Here is an 18,300-nt window from a genome sequence, read left to right as displayed (position 1 = left end):
GGTGGTTCTGAAACTCGTGAGCCTAAGACTCACCTGGGGAGACTGTCCAGACGCAGGTAATCGGATTCCACTGCCAAGGATTCAGAATCGGTAGGTCTGGGATGAGACCCGGGAGGAGGCATTTCAATCCGCCACTCACCACCACCGTTTTCCAATGGAGAAACAGCACATAAGAGAACTCTGAAACTTCAGCTATGCCCGACCTGTGTTTATGTCATTGCTTAATATCTGTATATGCTCAAATGTGGCAGTTGTTGTCTGTGGAACTATAAATTCTGTAAGGTCCAAGGCTTGTATCATTTCAAGTAAGATGGAAAAATTAGGTTGTTCTGCGCTTAATGGATTTCTTTCTCTCTCTCTTTTTTTTTATATAATATAAATTTTTTTAAGGCATCAAATCGTGTGCATATTAGCTGCGTTTTGTAAATCATAGAATTACTCCTGTTGATCTTCTTAATAGGGCCAAGCAGCGCATCCTCCACCACCTGCCCTGCTCCCACCATGGCGAAGGGGGAACTCCCCTTTGTGTCCCCGAGAGAGCTGCCGGCCACTCATTCATCCCTCTGCCTTGGTATCCAGACCTCCGGAGGGCGGGCGTGGTCTGTGTGTGTGCACGCTGCCCTCCTCAGTATCCACAGGAAGAGAGACCGCCGTGGAGCGGGGCGTGCACACGTTAAAGGAAGTGCAAGGCTTACTTACTCAGGCCCTCTTTTGGGGCATCTGCCTCGGGGCAGGACCGCTCCCCAGCATGTCAGTCAGTAGGGCGGCGTTCGGTGTTCCGTGCTCTGACACGGTTGCATCAAGGCTGGCGTCCGGGCTCCTGGGCTTTGAGAAGGGCTTGCCTCAGCCAGATGCCCGATTTCATCCTGCTTCCCGAGCTGTGGATTCCCTTCCTTTCAAGGCCATTCATTCACTGCGCCCTGGGCCCCCGCCTGAGGCCCCCAGTGGGTGGATATCCAGTGCCTTCAAATGGAAGACAGTAGATCAGCTTTATTTTGTCTTGGCAGGAGCCTAGAGCCTAACTACGAAACTTGACCTGGCATACCCTCCCCATGCACAGTCGCTCCTAAAGTTCTAAATATCATGGACTAAAAAGAGATACCGGAATGATGCCCTCGACGGTGTCTGGCGATGTGCAGTTTAATTGGGGAGATGAGGAGCGTATACCTCAGATCGACACAAGGCGGCAAGTGGTTAAGTGCCACCTTATGAATTCCGATCAGATTCGTGGGCAGAGAGCCGGCGAGGGCCGGCCCAGGCTGGAGTGGGAGAGAGCAGGCTCGACAGGGAGATGAGCTTCGAGGTCAATGGGATTTAGGGGGATGGAGGGGGCATGGAAACGCACCCTCACGCGGGCCAAGGGCCGTTCTTGAAGGAGACAGTGCCGATGACAGCCAGGCTGGAGGGGAGGTTTCCTGTTGGAGAACAGTAACTTGGAGACTAATTTGAGAGACCTGTTAGGGACTTTCTACTATTTCACTTGTGAAACAATAAGAGTATCTGGCCGGGGCATCTAAAATTTACGGGAAAACAAGTATAGCAGAATTTAAAGGAAAGAAATACGAGAACTTGATGGTTGACTACGTGATAAGACGAAAGGGAAAAGAATCGAATGTTTTTGATCGTAAGGTTAAATGCGAAGGTGGCACAATAGTTTCTGAAAGATGATGGTCGTGGCATGCATAAGTCTGACTATTTCAAAACACTTCAAACACTTGTTATTATTTATCTTATTCTTCTGATGCGCATTTCCTATTTGTTAAGGTGCTTCTTCCACACTCAGCAGAAGGTATGAAGCAAGTTCACATCAGTTATTTTTAAAATTTTGTTAAATGGAGCCACAAACAGCTACTCTGGTGTCTCATAGTTGGACTTTTTGTTTTTACGTGTGTTTATTTTTCAGTAACTTCATATTACTATAAAAATGGTTCTTTTCATTAGTCAGAGTAGTAACAGACAATTAAATATTCCTTTTGCTTAATATTTCCATTATGAGGATTTTCTTGGTCACATCTTCTACTTCGAGAGAGAGTTCTTTAAAGATGGTCATTATGCAAATATATGGAAGGAACAGAGTTCCAGGCTTTAAAACTTATTATGATATCATTCACTAGCTATTCACAGCAACTTTGGGCTTTTCTAGACGTTGCAAAGCTCTTTGAGGGGAAAAAAATTATCGTCCTGTACAAAGGTAGTCTATTACATCTTAGTTCCCGAGCAAGTTTCTATGGAATTAATCTTTACGACACCAAATGGTTTATATCTGACCTAGTGCATAAAGAATCAAAATACATCTCATGTTAGTTAGATTTCCAATACATTGTCATGATTAGTTAATACAATCCATGAGGTCATGTAGGTTACCTGTACATTTTTTTTTTACTGAGCGGTCCATATCGACCCCAAATTATATCCAAACTGATAACTCCCATTTATTAATATTATGATTTCCTAGGAGAGGTTTTTTTGAACGTGGCTACATTCTGTAATTGCTTTTGCATCTGAGACGTTCGAAAATTTGTTTGGGCTACTTTTCGGCACTGGGCTCTCTGGCCAGTTCCTACAAAGGACGTTTTCATCAGCTTGTTAGGCCGAGAGTACTTTCAATACTAAGCTGACATTCATCCATGGTGCAAGGAAAAAAGGTCATTTCTGGGTGTAGGAGTCGTCCCCCTCAGGCCTTGGTGAGAATCAGGAAAAGGCACCTCCTCTGAGCAGATGACAGCCGCTGCCCCTCGGGCACCCCCGGTGCGACGGCAGCCGCACCCCCACCCCCGCACCCTCCGCCTGACACTGTAGTGCTGACCACAAGTCGCACAGCCGTACGTGGGGCTCTGGGCCCCCCTGCTCGTTCGCGACATGCTGCTAAATGCAGAGGAGAGAGGCAGCTTCTCCGTCGGAGAAACGAGTCTGAGTTACGTGTGCCGCTCGGTGCCGAGGCATGCTCGTGCTCTGACCGTTCATGGCCGTGGAGTAAAGCCACGGGGCCTAAGGCTGACCGAAGGCCCCGAAATGCAGCTGGTTCACGGCTGACTGGGAAGCGGCCTTCATGGCGGATGCTGCTGGTCTCGAGATCGGCTGTAGTAGGATCTTCATTCATGCGGCAGAAAAGCCTAGAGAAAATGCCTTGAAAATGAAGTGGCCTTTGTACCCCTCCCAGAGCACCGACAGGTTACCTGTCCCAAACTCCAGAGCAGCAGCATCCAATAAAATATACGGCAAACTGTGGGGTTAGGATTAAAATTTTCAATTGCAGAAGGCAAAAAGAAACAGGGGAAACCGATTTATTTAACCCAATATATTAAAATATTATTACCTCAACATGCGATCAACATAAAAATTACTGAGATGCTGTACCTCCTTTTTTTCATACCAAGTCTTTGTAATCTGATGGGTCTTTTACACTCACGGCACGCCTCAGCTGGACCAGTCACATTGGAAGGGCTCACAGTCCCAGGGGTTTGACCGGACAGGTCTAGAACAACCAAAAAAAAAAAAAAAGTCTTCTCTGTGGTCAGAAAGGCGATCGGCAGGACCAGAGGTGGAGAAAATGCCCAGAGCCGCTGACTCTTCATGTCGCTTTAAAAAGCTGTATAACCCGACACCGGACAGAGCAGACGAGAGCTTCCCGTGGCCCTCTGCCTGGTCGGGGACCCGCCTCGGAGTGGCCCTGAGCCCTCTCCCCTGGACAGCCCGCCCGCGGCAAGTGCATGCCCTTGTCGTCAGCATTCACCTGCTCTGTGTGGCCCGCTGCCATTTGTGTGTCGCGTGGCCGCTTGTTGGGAAAAGAACTCGTCCGTGCCCTCCTCCGCACCTGCCCTGTTGTGGACATGTCGTGTTGGCGGTGGCCTTGGGGCCCCACACACATCCTGTGGCCACAGGTGGGGAGCTCCGGGCTCTCACCATGTCGGTGCGAGCGGCTGGTGCTCTGGGCTCGTTTTCCAGGGTTTTGATGAGCTTCGTTAATTACGTCGGGGGCGGAGGGGGAGAGGTGTGTGGCTAGAGAGGAGCGCTTAGCTCTGTGTGAACGCGGGGAATCAGACAGCTGGCAGCGTGGTGAACCGGCGGCCTGGGAGAGAAGCGCGTGAATAAACCCAGCTCCCCGGAACACCGCGGCACGGCCCGGTGCTCTGGGCCTGGGCGGGACCGGCCCCCGCACTCCCGCCTTCGCTGGTCTCGGGGGCGCTGGCCGCAGCTCAGGAGATCGGTTAGGGAAGCACCTGGGTAGGGAGGTGGTGGAGTGCTTCCCCGGGAGCTGGCCCTGAAGCTAGGACAGGCGTTCAGATCCTGACTTGACCGCGTCCTTAGTGGCCGGACCTCGGGCAGCTGACCTGACCTCTCTGAGCTTTGGGGTTTCCGTCTAGCAAACAGGATGGTAATGACAGGGTTATTACGGCAGAGCCGTGTCCTAATTTATGTAAAGCATCCGGCACACGATCCGACCCATAGTACGTACGATATGCATTTTTTAACTTTAGACCATTAAACACATCATATACTAGTCACACCCTTTTAATCCTCTAGGAAAGTGAGACTATGCTTCAGTTTTCCTCTAAGCCAGCTTCATTCATTCACATCCATTCATTCATTCATTCAACAGACATTTATTATATACCTGATATGTCTAGGCATTGGGCATACAAAGATGCAAAGATTCTGGGAGAAATATTTTATCACATATGCGTGAAATTACATGGACAGGGACTGCAAACAAAGTGATAAAAGTATATTAATTTACCTTCAAAAACCAACTGTTAGTAACTATTAAATAATCGTAAAGTTTTCTTTCATCTGGCTATGAGAAGATTGTTCCCTTATGAATTTACCTCTGTTTAAAGTAAGAATTACTTATTAAAAGAATATCTTAACATATAATATAAAAATGGCACATGTTTTGTTCATTTGTGTTAAATGATCTTAAATGAAGAAAACACCTCAAGAAAAAGAATCTATCCACAATCCCACCTCTCACACTCCTAGAGGCTTTCTAGTGCTTTCTAGTGATTTCTAGTGCTTTCTAGCGCTCTAGTTGTCTCTGGAACCTTATTATATGAGAGAAATTATTTGTCTTTGCCTTGGTTAATCAGAAGCTAAACATGAAGGCGGCATTTAATTCAACTGAGCACTTACAACATCTGTCCTTTTTATGTGTTAGGAACAGGTAAATAAGTATTCCCAAAATAATGAAAACTACTATTACTTTAAACTGCTTTTTTTTTTTTTTCCTTTTGAGGGGTTACTTAGATTAAAACAGGTATTTCAGTCAGACTTTTAAAACTTAACTCCCAAATAAACAAGAGCTCTGTTGGAAAATGTATTGTATTAGTTATCTGTTGCTGTGTAACAAATCACACCCAAAACTTAACAGCTTAAAATGAAAAGTGTTATCGTGCCTGCCACGCAGCTCTGAGGAAATCCAGGAGCAGCTCTGCTGGGTAGTTCTGCTTCAAGTTCCCTCACGAGCCTTGCTGCCAAGTCATGAGGCAAAACTGGGGTGCAGACTGTTTCCCAGGGGCTCCCTCCCATGGCACCCCACTTCCTTGCCTCAGGGGTCTTTCCATATGGCTGCTCGAGTGTTCTCAAAACATGGCAGCTAGCTTGCCCGGAGAGAGCGAGTCACAATAGAGCAAGGAAGGAGCCAAGCCGCCATTGCCTGTTATGACTTGGCGTTGAAGTCACACACCCTCTCTTCTTCCTTATTCTAGTCCTTTGAAGCAAATCATTAAGTCCAGTCATGCCCTGGGGGAGGGGGGAATCGGTCCTGTCCTCTGAAAGACTCTCTGGACCTGTTCGTGGACACCATAATTACCAGGAAAGGCTTTTGACATTTCATAAAGTGCTTAAGTGGTATTGGCACAGAGAAGCTTAGGATGGGAAGGACCGAGCTGGCAAGGACGAGCGGAACCTCCTGGGGATTATGTGCATCGAGGTGTCATGCCCGCGTAAGGGACAGGGGGGCGGAGCAGGAAGCCACAGACTCCAAATGCACCAGAAATTTGTTTCTTTTCGCTTTGCAGCCCCAGACTTGATATCAAAGCTGTGCCTCATGGCAGAGAATTAGTGCAGAATTCTGCGGTCAAATGTAAGGAAGCCTTTGCTTTCATTTAATGCAGAAGATAAAATTTTAGAGGATCTCGCATCTGGGCTCTTTATGACCTGTTTACGCTGCGCCCAGCCTTGCTGGTTACCTGACTTTCCACTTCTGCTTTAAGAAGTCTTTCCCTGCCCTTTTCCCATTATGGCATTTCTTGTTTCTGGCCAGTGGTTTCTGCCCTTCCCTGTGTCCTCCGTGCTGGCTTTCCTGTGGAAGTAGTCCCCCCGACGGGGTGGCATGCGCAATGCTGGGATACACCGTGGGGTACCGCAGAGTTCCTCCCACACGTCTCCCTGGTCTTCCGTTCTCCGTCCCCCAGCCCGGGCACCGCCGTCAGCCACATTCCAACTTCCTGTGACTGAATATTTCAGGGGCCAGGGCCCTCCGCGCCCCATGCTGACCACATAGGCATCTCTCCACATTCGCATTACTCACAGCAAGGTGCACACATGCAAATCCTTTAAGTCCTTCGGGCTTTTCTCTCCATTTCCCCCTCAAATATGAATCGCCTAGCAACATTTATTGAGGACCCCGTACACAGAAGGCTGTCGTCTCTTTGCTGTGAGTATCACAAAAGACGAAAAAGGCATGGTCCCCACCCTTACAAAGTTCATCCTCTAGTGAAAGCTGGATTTTTTAAAAAAAAATTTTAAATAATAACCACACAGATTCCCATTTATGGTCAATAGAATGACATGTTGTCCAAGGTACCATAATCAAATTCAAGGGTTAGTCTTTTGTATACCTTTTAATTGAGAAAACTAGCTATCTTTTGGATTAAGGAAATGCATGTACCTCAATGAGAAATACCGCTACGAGAAAATCATTCCTCGAGGTTGACTTCCTCATGTTAGAAACACGTTTCGCCGAACTGGTGAAGATTCAAATGTGTTTAAAACCAAAATAAATAAAGTGTTTATTAATAATCTGTAACAACGATACCCCCCCCATTAATATAGTAAGTAATTAGCTACAACTGGTAACTGCAGTATAAGCGGAAGAAGAACTTATTTATGTCCTAGTTGTTCTTGTGTAGAAGACATCAGCCCTGCCCTCTGATTTACTTTCCTCGTAATGCACCGCCGTCGTTCCGAAGAGGGAGTCTGGGAACTGCAGGCTGCGACGAGTTGATGAGGAACGAGCGCGAGCCGAGGGGCAGCAGGAGACGGGGCCTTGGGGGGAGAAGCGAAGGCGAGGAGGGCGGCCGGGTCTTAACGACATCGACCCTGTGACACAGGGAGCAGCAGGCAGTGGCCGTGGGCTCGTGAAAAGAGGAGAGAACTTACCTTGGTCGAAGTGCTGGGCACGAGGGAGGCCAGGACCCGGCACACCCGGCACAAGGTAATTAGGACCCGGCGGACGTGACCCTGGCAATAGACCCAAAGAAAAAGGAAGAGATGGGTGGAGATGACCATGGACGTGGGAGGAAACGAGGAATCAAACTTGACTTTTAAACTAGTAACTTAAAAAAAAACCGAGGCTGGCCATCGGTTGTCGGTAAAGGATGTGGTGACCGAAGGTGATAGTTTGAACACTTTGGCTTAATTGTCAGTTGGGCGCTCAGTTAAAGAAGTCTTTCCGTGTAGAAATAAAGGACTACTATGGGTTTCAGGTTCGTCCACATCCAGTGTAAACCATGAGTGGATGAATCATTTTTTGAGAGAAGTTGTACGTGAGAAAAAAATATACAGCATCTAGCACTAGGTCTAGGGGTTGCTAGAATTAATACCTGGGGAAAATGACAAGCATACAGGAAATATTTGTGCATGTGAGTGTGTACGTACGTGTGTTTCTGCATGTATACACATATATCTATCTGAAAAACATCTGAAAACGCATTCATTATAATGGAAAACCGAGCAAGTTCTTCCTGCTAGAATTATAAATGATATTCCTTTTGCCTTCTTTCTCTTTGGCTTATCTGCATTTCCGTATTTTCCAGTTGAACATACATCGCTTGTATAAGTTTCTTCATAGAGAAGGAATCATTTTTAAAACCTGGGTGTAGTCTACGGCCTTGCCACCCTGAACAAGCCCAATCCCGTCTGATCTCAGAAGCTAAGCAGGGTCGGGCCTGATTAGTACTTGGATGGGAGGCCACCTAGGAAGACCAGGTGCTATAGACATAAAAAATAAAATTAAAAATAAGGGATTGTAAGCTGACAAGGTGCTTGCAATCTGTGAGGTGAACCAAGGGTCGCCTTGTCTAACAACAAACAAAAACAAACAACAACAACAACAAAAAACCTGGGTGTAATAAAGGAGATAGGAAGAGAATTTTCACAGTCAGAATAAGAGGGAACTTTAAAATAATGGTCTCAAGGTGGTGACAGTGAGACCATGACAGTTCTGTGATTTGTGACTAGGCCTCCAAAACAAGAGTAGGATTTTCTAAAGCTGAGGCTCTGCCTGTCGAGGAGGAGAATAGAATTAGCCTCATCTTGTAGAACTTGGATCGATCCAAAGCAGTGGCTCTCCACTGGGGATGGTCGGTCTCCCATCCCTCAATGGTTGGCAGCATCTGGAAACATTTTTGGTTGTCACAGCTGGGAGAGGGAAGGGCTGCACCTGGCATCCGGCGAGTAGAGACCAGAGATGCTGCTAATCCCTCTGCAATGCACGGGACAGGCCCCCACAGCACAGCGTTATCCAGTTCAGAATGTCAGTAGCACCGAGGATGAGAAACCCCGATCCAAAGGCAGGTGGGTGTCGTGGCTGCCAGCCATGGAATGCTTCGGGTGCCACGCTCTGTGCTAAAACACTTGACGTGGATCGTTTCGTCTTCAAATGATCTTGAAACTCGGGCATATGAAGTTAAGCAGCCTGTTCGGGTCACACGGGAATTAAGCACCGGAACCAGGAGCCAAAGCAAAGTCTGTTTGCGTCCAAACCTGAGCTCTCAAGCATGATGCAATTTCGCCCCCATCTTAACACTCACAGAGTGAAACGGGAACAGGAAAGCCACCTGAAGGTCTCATCTGACCTTCTGGTGTCGTTTTTTTTTTCCTACCCTTGCCAAGGCAATGACTTCTGAACCACTTTTACTCTCTCAGAATGTAATAACTGGTAAAAACAAATTTTAACACTTTTCTATGTCTCTTTCTCTTTATCTCTCCCTCCAGACCCATCTTTCAGACAGATGTTTATTTTTTTTTTTTAAAGAATATCAGGTGCTTTTTGTTGGAATCGGGGATGGGACGTGGTATGTGGTTGATTGCGCAAATGGGAGCTGCTATATTTCTGGTCTGCAAGGCTTTTGGTCATGGGGAAGCAATCTGCAAATGGCTGAGAATCCCCACTGTAGAGCATCATTTTAGCACACTGGCAAGAAGGCAAGCCTACGCTTCTACGTTGTTCTTGTCCAGCGTCCTGGTCTCTCCACCTTTAACTCTGGCTAAAGAGTTCTGGGCTCTAGCGCTCTCAAGTTACCTCGACCTCCTTGTCATTTTCACTGAAGGACACTGCGTATTAAAACCAAAAGCTGTATTGCTTTTAGGAAGCTGACTTCCTCGGGTCCTTGAAAGCATCGATCGACGACTCGGTGGATCTAACTGGTGCGCTTGCCACCAGAGAGGGAAGAGGAGAGTCCCTACCGGGGTGTACTGCTGCCACCCCCCACCCCTTCTTTTCTGAATGAAAATTAGGATTTTAAAAGAATCGTGCCTTACGTACACTAAATTACTATGGAAGCAAGAATTGGAAAGCACCTGTCAGGCTCTTCCATCTGCCTTCTCTTCCCCACACCAACTAGGGATGGAAATAGTCCGTTCTCACATCGACCTGTTCAGAAAGACCGTAGCACGTGTCAGAGGTCTCCGCCTCTGCAGCTCTCACGCACAAGGTTATTTTACATTAGAAAATGGCAATCGCGATGAATAAAATTAGGAAGGAAATTTGGATAAATGTTGCACGGGAAAAGACTGGTTTTAGAATTTCTTTTCCCGTGAGCTTTTATTGTCAGGACTGAGTTTCTTTTCAACGTTTCTATCCTTTATCCTGTTTTGATTTTTAAAGAGAAATTTTATAAGTTCACTGTTTCTGCTCATCCTATTTGAACTCAGGTCTCTTTGAAGTCAGAGCCCTGGTTTTGCTTTACTTCTGTGGAAAATGGCCTTCCAGGTTACATATATATATATATATATTTTTTTTTTAATTTTTTAGGTGACGCAGCCCTTGGTTGACTTCACAGATTGCAAGGACCTGTCAGCTTACAATCCCTTATTTTCTATTTTATTTTTTATGCCTACAGCACCTGGTCTTCCTAGATTGTCTCCCATCCAAGTACAAACCAGGCCTGACCCTGCTTAGCTTCCGAGATCAGATGGGATCAGGCTCGTTCAGGTTATATATTTAACCTGGACTTCAATATTATTTTCTTCCAAAGAGCTAATAACACTTCTGCATATTAATTTACTCACATTATCAGTTGAGTAGCTAAGTGCAATGAATTCCTCATATCCAGTGAATCTTGAATGAGCCTCTGCCAACCTTCCATATACATCTCATATCAACAGTACTGTCTGAATTCCTTCTGAATCTATAGGTAATGTTCCTTGTGGATCAAAGAGAAGGTGTGAAAACTGCACAGCTGAGCTCACAGTCACCATTTTTCTAAACAACCCCAAGTGCAAGCGTGTATCAGAAACGGTCTCCATAATTTTGGTCTAAAGATATGATTGCTTTACACACACACACAGATATGTTTCCCCATTTCCCACAGTACCTAACAGGGCCCTAGGTACGCAAGAAGTGCTTTATAAATGGAGAAGGCTTGGACTCGTCTCTAGAGAGTGTAGAGAAAAAGAACTGAATTCTGGAAGAGTAACTGTGGTATACTGAAAGCAGGGACCAGGACACTGATTTTTGCGTAAGAGTCAGGGAGAAGCCAAGCCGTCACTGCTGGGGCCATGAGGGCTGTTGGGAGCAGTGAGCCCGGGGAGCGGACAGACCTCGGCCCGAAGACGGGCTCCTTCGCCTACGAACCGTGGGGGCTTCTGCAAGTTGTCATCGATACTTGAATTTCACATCTACTTAACTTCAGTCTTCCCATCTGTGAAGTAGGGATAATGATATACTAAAAGTGTATTTATTATTTTTTTATTACCGGTATTATTATCATTATTGGTAAGGGCATCAGAGAGAGACAGAAACAATTTTCGTGAAAACTTGCTAATTTGGAATCTAAGGGATCTTGGTTCAAATCTCGCATTGGCTCCGTAATGACTCTGTGCCTGGCGCAAGTCCCTTCAGTTTCTTTACTTGAAAAATGAGATGGCGATGCTCGCCTTCCGGGGAAGATTAAACCCAGGGGCTGTCAGGGGTCTCGTGTGTACCAGATGCTCCCCAAATCTCAGCTCCGGTTATTATGCCCCACTTGCCAAAGCCGGTGAATTGGTTTTCTGGAAACTTAGGCCAGCTTCCTTAGTACCCGCTAGGCCTGTGGGTTTTACTTTTTTTTTTTTTTTCCTTTTTTAAGTAACGCATCCCTTTGAGATTACAGTGAAAGCCACAGCAATATCACCATAAAAACATACATTCCCAAAACGAACTTGGGTACCGCTGCGAGGGATTCACAGGCACCCTCTCCAAGACAAAATAAGGCCCAAGAGGGCGAAAAATATGTCAGTCCGAATGGAAGGATCCTTCGCTTTTGTAAAAGGGCTTACCGTAGTATTCCCATCGCAACTCTCCCAGTACCGTTAGAATAGAATTCCATTTACAAAAAAAAAAAAAAAAAAAAAAAAAAACTCATTTTATTCAGAATATTGCACAAACACATTTTTTTCATTAACAGAGGCAAGCCTCTTCTAACAAAGCATATTTATCAAATGCCTATTATGTGCCTAATAAGGTGGTGGGTGTTATAGGAAACAAAGGAAGCTTAACATGTGGTCCCTGCCCTCAGCCTTTTCTTTCTAATTGGAGAGACAAGTGAACAAGACGGCATTAGATGTATTAGCGCTATATGCTGATATAATCAAGTACTAAATTGTGTATGCTTGCGTGGGTGGGCGCACAAGCCTCACAGATCATTCTCTGACCTTGAATTGTACACAAATCATTAGCGTCAAACCGGAATTGCCGCCTGCTCCCCCATCCCTCGTCTCCGCTTGGCCGGCTTCCATCCCAGCCTCTCCCTCCGTGTCTGGAACACACTTTAGAAAAGATGGGGTGAAATAACGCAGTGAGGGGAAGAGAAAAATTACTAAGGGAAAAAGAGGTCGCCGTCGGTCTGCGGTTACCGCTGCCGACGGAGTCCACGGCGGACGGAGTCTGACCCGGGAGCCCCCGTGCGTCGTGAAAACCTGTGGCTGCTCCTCTTCCCTGTTTGCAAACCGGCTGCCAGGCCTCGTGTCGGCGACCGGATCTGCAGGGAGTGCAGGGATCCCCACCGAAACAGCGTGGGGATCCCAGCCCAAGAGGAGGTTGACGGGAAGATCATCGGGTGAGGAGAAACGGCCTGCCCGGAACACTCACAGGCCCAGGGCAAGAGCTCACACGCGGGCCTGTGAGCCACAGGCTTCATAGTTACTTGTTAGACATCAAGCTAACTCTTAGGTGAAATATGTTCTAGCATCTGACCTTGATAGCGTTCACCTGGGTATTGCAAAGACTGAGGGGGAAGCCAGGCAGCCGGAAAGGCCCGGTCTGAATGCAGACTCTCTGCCTCCTTGGGCTTATGCAGTGTGGGTGGCCTAGACCATCGAATCTTCTTCCCTTCCCTGGCTCTGTGCTTCACTGCAGAGGCTTCTCACTTGTGTGAGACGCTCCAGCTCACGCCTCCAAGGTCCACACTTTGCACCTCGCCTTGGCCACACTTTGGGCTTAGAAATGCACACGGCGTGTGTCCACCTTCCAAAGGAACGACCTGGGGGAGCAGATGTGAGGCCTTTTGGGGTTCCAGGTATCCAGAACACATTCTAGAAGGGAGGACGTGAGCTCTCACCTTGGCCCTGCAGACTACTTGCCCAGGTAGGGAGAGACGTGGTCAGAGGCCGACCCCAATCAGACCCTCTAAAGCTGGGGGCCAGGACCAGGACCCCTCAGTGCCTGTGTTAAGGGCATAACCAAAGAGAAGGAGGAAGATATAGGAAGGAGATTAAAGCAAAGTCATTAGGGCTGCTCAGTTGAGGGGGTGTAGGTTGGGAGGAGCTGACAGGGTGGAAGAGAGGCCCATCTAAAGACGGGAGAAGGAGGGACCTGCCCTGCCCCCCACAGGAACGGAGACTCTTCATTTATTATTGTGTTTAGTTAGAGAACGAGGGGGAAAACTGCTGTTATAGAAGGCAAAGGGCTCTATAAGTCAGTGATAAGGGACACGAAAGGCAGAAGAATGGTGGTTTTGGAGCTAAAAGCAGAGACCAGGAGTGACCACTCCCCAAGGCCGCCTGGCCCCATCTCCTCTCCACAGCCTCCTCAGCCTGCCGGGGCTCGCCCCGCAAACCCACCAAGGAGGGGCCGTTCCGCCTTGTTGTTTTCCCCTAGAAGAGAACAAAATCGAGGGTTCATTTTGAGTCCCCCGAGAGAAAAAAAATTACTTCTTAGAATATTGACTATTGAGAAATTACTTATGTAGAATATTGGAGATAAGTATTGACTATTTAGCTAGACAAGAGGATAGTTGCTGTATTTGAAATTACACTATTTGCAGAAATACAGAAGAAAAGATTTAAAATCTGCATAAACATACGTGGTAGAATTGAAGAAACTTCTAATACTATTTCAACATTTTAATTTATTTTCATTTCACAATTCTTTTTTGTTTTATGAACCAAATATTTAAGCGATTTAGGAAGTTGTTAAATAAGTCATGAGTAAGCTTCTCGAAGAGAAGAGCAAGACACAACTTCGGGTTACTGTTGTGCTAAAAGTTCTTTTCTCCATGTTTAGCTTTATTCCTGTCAGGTCCGTCAGTGGGGAATGCGAGACTCCTCGAGAGTCCTTGAGCCCCACGTAACGCTAACACTGACGTCCTGCTCCCAAACACGTCACTGGCAGTGGTAAGACAAGCGTCCGTGAACATCGTTGACGCCTGGTGTTCAAGAGTTTGTCATTAAAGGGTCCCTTTCATCCCAAGTAAAGCCAAAGCGTCGTGGTATGAGTAATTAATAATTCTACCAGAGTATGAATCTGAGGCCAGTACGAGGAGCCTGTGAGTCAGAGAGTTTGTAAACGAGCCATGCGAGGGCCCGGAGTCTGTCTCTTTTGACCTTGGCACCCCTGCCTGCCGTCTACCTGGAAGTATCACTCATGAAATAGGGGTTTGTTATTATGCATTGCCGGTTTACAAATTTCATCGAGTTCACGTCTGATATTACCACAGTAGCACTGTCGTTGACACCTGTGGTGGGAATGACGCGTGAGAGCTGGGGTGGTCACACAGCATGGTGGCATCTCCAGAGGGGAGGGCCACACTTCGAGCGCCTCTGTAGTTTTACCCCAGCTTCTGGCCTCCAGTCTCCTCATGGCAGACAGGTACGTCTTGTCCCGACTTCGTCACAGATGACCTGCCTCCTGATCCCAGATGATCAATTCGGTCTTGAATGCGATTCGTTTTCCAAATTTCTTGGGGACCGGTGAGATCCTCAGCCTGCAGAACGTTACATCCTGGATTCGTCCACCGTGTCACGGACACACAGAAAGCGCGGAACAGCCTGTGTGGACCGAGAGGCACTGGGAATGGTGACAGGAGAGTCGGGAGTGGAGACGCAGTCTGCACACGACCCTAAAACCGCGGGCCTGCCCTCGGCCTTCCCTGGGGCCTCGTCTTTCAGATCACAGTACTGCTTTCAACGCTTTTTACTGAGTATTAACTAGCCATGTGGGATGGAAAGTAGCATGTGACAAGCACTCGAGGACCTTACAATGAATCCATTTTGTAAATAAAGTCTCATAATCTGACCAAATGAAATAATTTCCACTGGTATTTGAAAAAAAAAGAGAGAGAGAGAGAGAGAGAGAGCGCCAAGAGTCATTTGTTCTGTCTTGCCATAGTTTTATCCTGGTCAAAACTTTTATGAATGACTTGGAAAAATTATAAAGAGCATGTTTATCAAGTTGGCCATGACACAGGGCTGGGAAGAATAATGAATGCAATGCATTGAAGGAAGAAATGGAGATCTGAAAAGGTCTTTCCAAGTTGGAATACTGGGCAGAGTCTATGAAAATGTATCAGGAACTAAAGTAAGGCTTGCCAGTGACTGCGGGACTTTAAACAAGTGGCTTTACCGCTCTGTGTCTTGGGGCCCTTAGGTGTGCAGTAGGAATAAAGGCAGTCCCTGCACACAGCCGGGCTCCCAGTCTCGAACTTGATGTATGTAAAGTGTTTGCCTCGCTTGCCACATTGAAGATGCTCAGTAAGTGTAGCAAGTACTTCTTTGGGGGAAACAGTTGCCTGATGGAACTATAGAGTCACTGAAAAAGGCAGGGATGCTTCATGCTGACTGGTGCTTGACCGGCCACGTGACGTGCCACATGTCTAGCAAATGGCACACTTTAAGAGGGAGACAGAGAAACTGGATTGAGTTCAGAGGGAAGTAGTCACGATGGTGAGAAAGCCTACGATCATATGATGAGAAGTTAGAAGAACCGAGTATATTTAGCCTGAGGTGTAGAAAACTCAGGTCGTACATAATAGCAGTTTTCTAATACTTGAAAGGTTCTCATATTGTAGATGGTTTAGATTTATACTCTACCTGGGGGCCAAAGGTGGATATTTTAGAAAGACAAATTTTTGGCTCTTCCTAAGGAAGAATTCGCTAATATTCAGAGCTGCTCAAGGATGGTAACGAATGCTTCAGGAAGCAATGAGGTCCTTGTCCCTGGAGGTGCTCACAGGCCAAATGGCCACTTGATGAATTCAAGGGTGGACTTGGTGACCCGATAAGTAAGTCTCTGAAATTCTGTGGTTCTGAGAATAAAAATGTCTGTTTCGATCAAGACGATAGGCAAGAAAAACTTCGTATAGATACATCGTTTTGTCATACACCAAGTCGCAAGACCGCCAGACCCTGGCGACGGCGATTTTCCTTGCAGGTTTGCTGAGGGGTCGGGGTAATGGGCGGGGGGCCTCCATCGTGCTTAGGGGCAGCGCTCCCTTGCCACCTGTCCTCCTGGCTTTGTTGGGTGTATGCGAGCCCAGGAGCTCAAAAACAGACCTTCTACTTGGCTGGATGTATGCGGCCAAATAAAGAGTGGCTCAACAGACTGCCTGCTGTTTATCTTTCTTAATCTCCTTTAAACCTCTTTCTGCCTCAGCCAGCAGTAAACCCTTCACAGAGGTTAAGCTGACTCCCACTCCTCTTTCTTTTTTGGTGTTTAATGTCACTGATATTTGTGTTTCCTGTTTGCCTTGGGTTCTATTTATTGTTTAAAATGACAAAACTTCATTATGCCTATGCTAATTATCCTCTTTTATGGTGTGTTTTCCTGGCTTTCTCTTATTAGGATTTTTCTTCATTTTTTTTTTTTTCTCGCTGCTAGAATTTGAAATTTGGAGCCGCACAGACACTCATATACGGTTTTGCCTCCCCTTTCTGTGTGTCCATTTATGGTGGCCTGAAGCATCTGTTAATGTTACAAAACTGCATATAGCTACGGTTTTTTTAGTTGCAGTATCCTAGGAGTTGCAAATTATATTGTTCAATAAGAGAAAAAGATTACCATAGTTGATGTCCCTTTTTTTTTTTTTTGGTGGCTGGGATGGGGAATCCTCCAGTGCTCCTCACAGAATCGCAAAGTTTGGAGGTGAAAGATGGCCACCTTTCTTAAAAATACAGGCTTTTCCCAGCTTCTCATAGCCTTAGCTCCAACTCAGCACGTCACATTTCCCAAGACCTTGGACAAGAGGCACTTTGCTCCAGCCTCTGACCGCCTGGGTGTAATGCATCAGGACAAAGCCATTCACATGCTCCCTGATCACCGCCTGCTCTTTCTGCTTCTCCCGTGGCTTTCTGTCCGGAGAACTGCCTTTGGCCAGAAGAGAGTTAATGTCAATGCCACCTGCGTCCATCCAGGTTCCCTATGTTGCAAGGTCTTGCAATTGTCCTTTTACAGACAGAGGATCCTTCCCCTGACTCCTCTCGTCTGCCCCATTTGACTTTGACTTTAGAGGTGGTAAAAACTATATTCATCTTATTGCTTACGCATTTTCTCTGACTACCCTGGAAGGCACCTAGCTCTCACTACATAAGGCACCTTTTCCGTAAGGTACCCGTTTCCTATGGGTTTTTCTTTCATTCATTCTGCATAAACCGAAATCTTCACCAACGCCTCGTACTGTGCTGGGTAAGGACAGGAGAGACAAAAGCAAAGCGTTAGCATCGCCCCCAAGTTGCTTTTGGTCCATAGGGGAGGCAGAGGGTTGCATTGCAGTGCAGAAGGAGCTGGAATGCTGGCAAAGACCTGTGCACTCGGAGTCCCGAGGAGGGGTGCATGGTTCAGACGATGGGCGAGGAGTCACCGTGAGGTGGAGGCCCGGGACGAAGCGAGACCTAAACAGTCGTAAAGGGTGGGTGGGTGCGTGTTTTCCAGAGCCACCATCTGGAACAGGCAATGTCTGTAAGGGATTTTCCTAAGGAAGCATGCGGCGTTATCCTCATGACGAGTTCATTTTGTTTTCCCATAGACTCCGGAAATGTTTTGCTGCCACGTGAAAATTAAAACTTAGATACAGAGTTCAGGGACCTGAACTAGTCTCATGCTCTCCAAACGAGAGCAAGCCTTTGACGTCCGTGATAAAAGCGAAATGATGTGTGTAAAGCAAAGGGAGCCATCCACATGTGAGGTTGTAGGATTTGGACTGTCAAACAACCTTTCTGGAGTGTGTTCACTCCTTACAAATTCCCCGGTGGTTTTAAACCTGAAGAACAGAAATCCTTTGGAAATATGAAGCCAGGAACACTATGCAACGCATGTGGATGTGCCGGTAGGGTAATAAATCTCATCCATGCGTTGGGAAACGGGTAGAAAATTAGATGGGAGGTGGAGGGCGCTTCATAAAACTACCTTAGCTGTAAAGCAGCCCTGATGCTGTTTCATTTGGACAAATTTCTTTTCTCTAATACAGACATTGACAAACATCTTATTCTGACGTTGGTTCATCTCTCGGCATGAAACGCTTTCTGTCTTGTAGCTGCTCCGTTCCCTCCCTCAGGCCTCCGAAGGTGTTGTCCCCTGAGATTTGTCCTTCACCCGCGTGTAGCACA

General features: G+C 46.8%; 1 protein-coding gene and 1 pseudogene across 1 annotated transcript in view; both read left to right on the top strand.

Moving 5' to 3' along the window:
- Positions 1-18,300, top strand: part of MAML3 (mastermind like transcriptional coactivator 3) — a 352,983-nt gene that overhangs the window by 222,304 nt on the left and 112,379 nt on the right. The gene's annotated exons all lie outside the window — the stretch shown is intronic.
- LOC118612565 lies at positions 8,102-8,220 on the top strand (annotated as a pseudogene).

Source organism: Rousettus aegyptiacus, unplaced genomic scaffold (genome assembly GCF_014176215.1).
Source record: "Rousettus aegyptiacus isolate mRouAeg1 unplaced genomic scaffold, mRouAeg1.p scaffold_m13_p_16, whole genome shotgun sequence".
Lineage (NCBI taxonomy): Eukaryota > Metazoa > Chordata > Mammalia > Chiroptera > Pteropodidae > Rousettus > Rousettus aegyptiacus.
The sequence above is the reverse complement of the archived record's forward strand: the minus strand, read 5'-3'. Positions and strand labels throughout refer to the sequence as shown.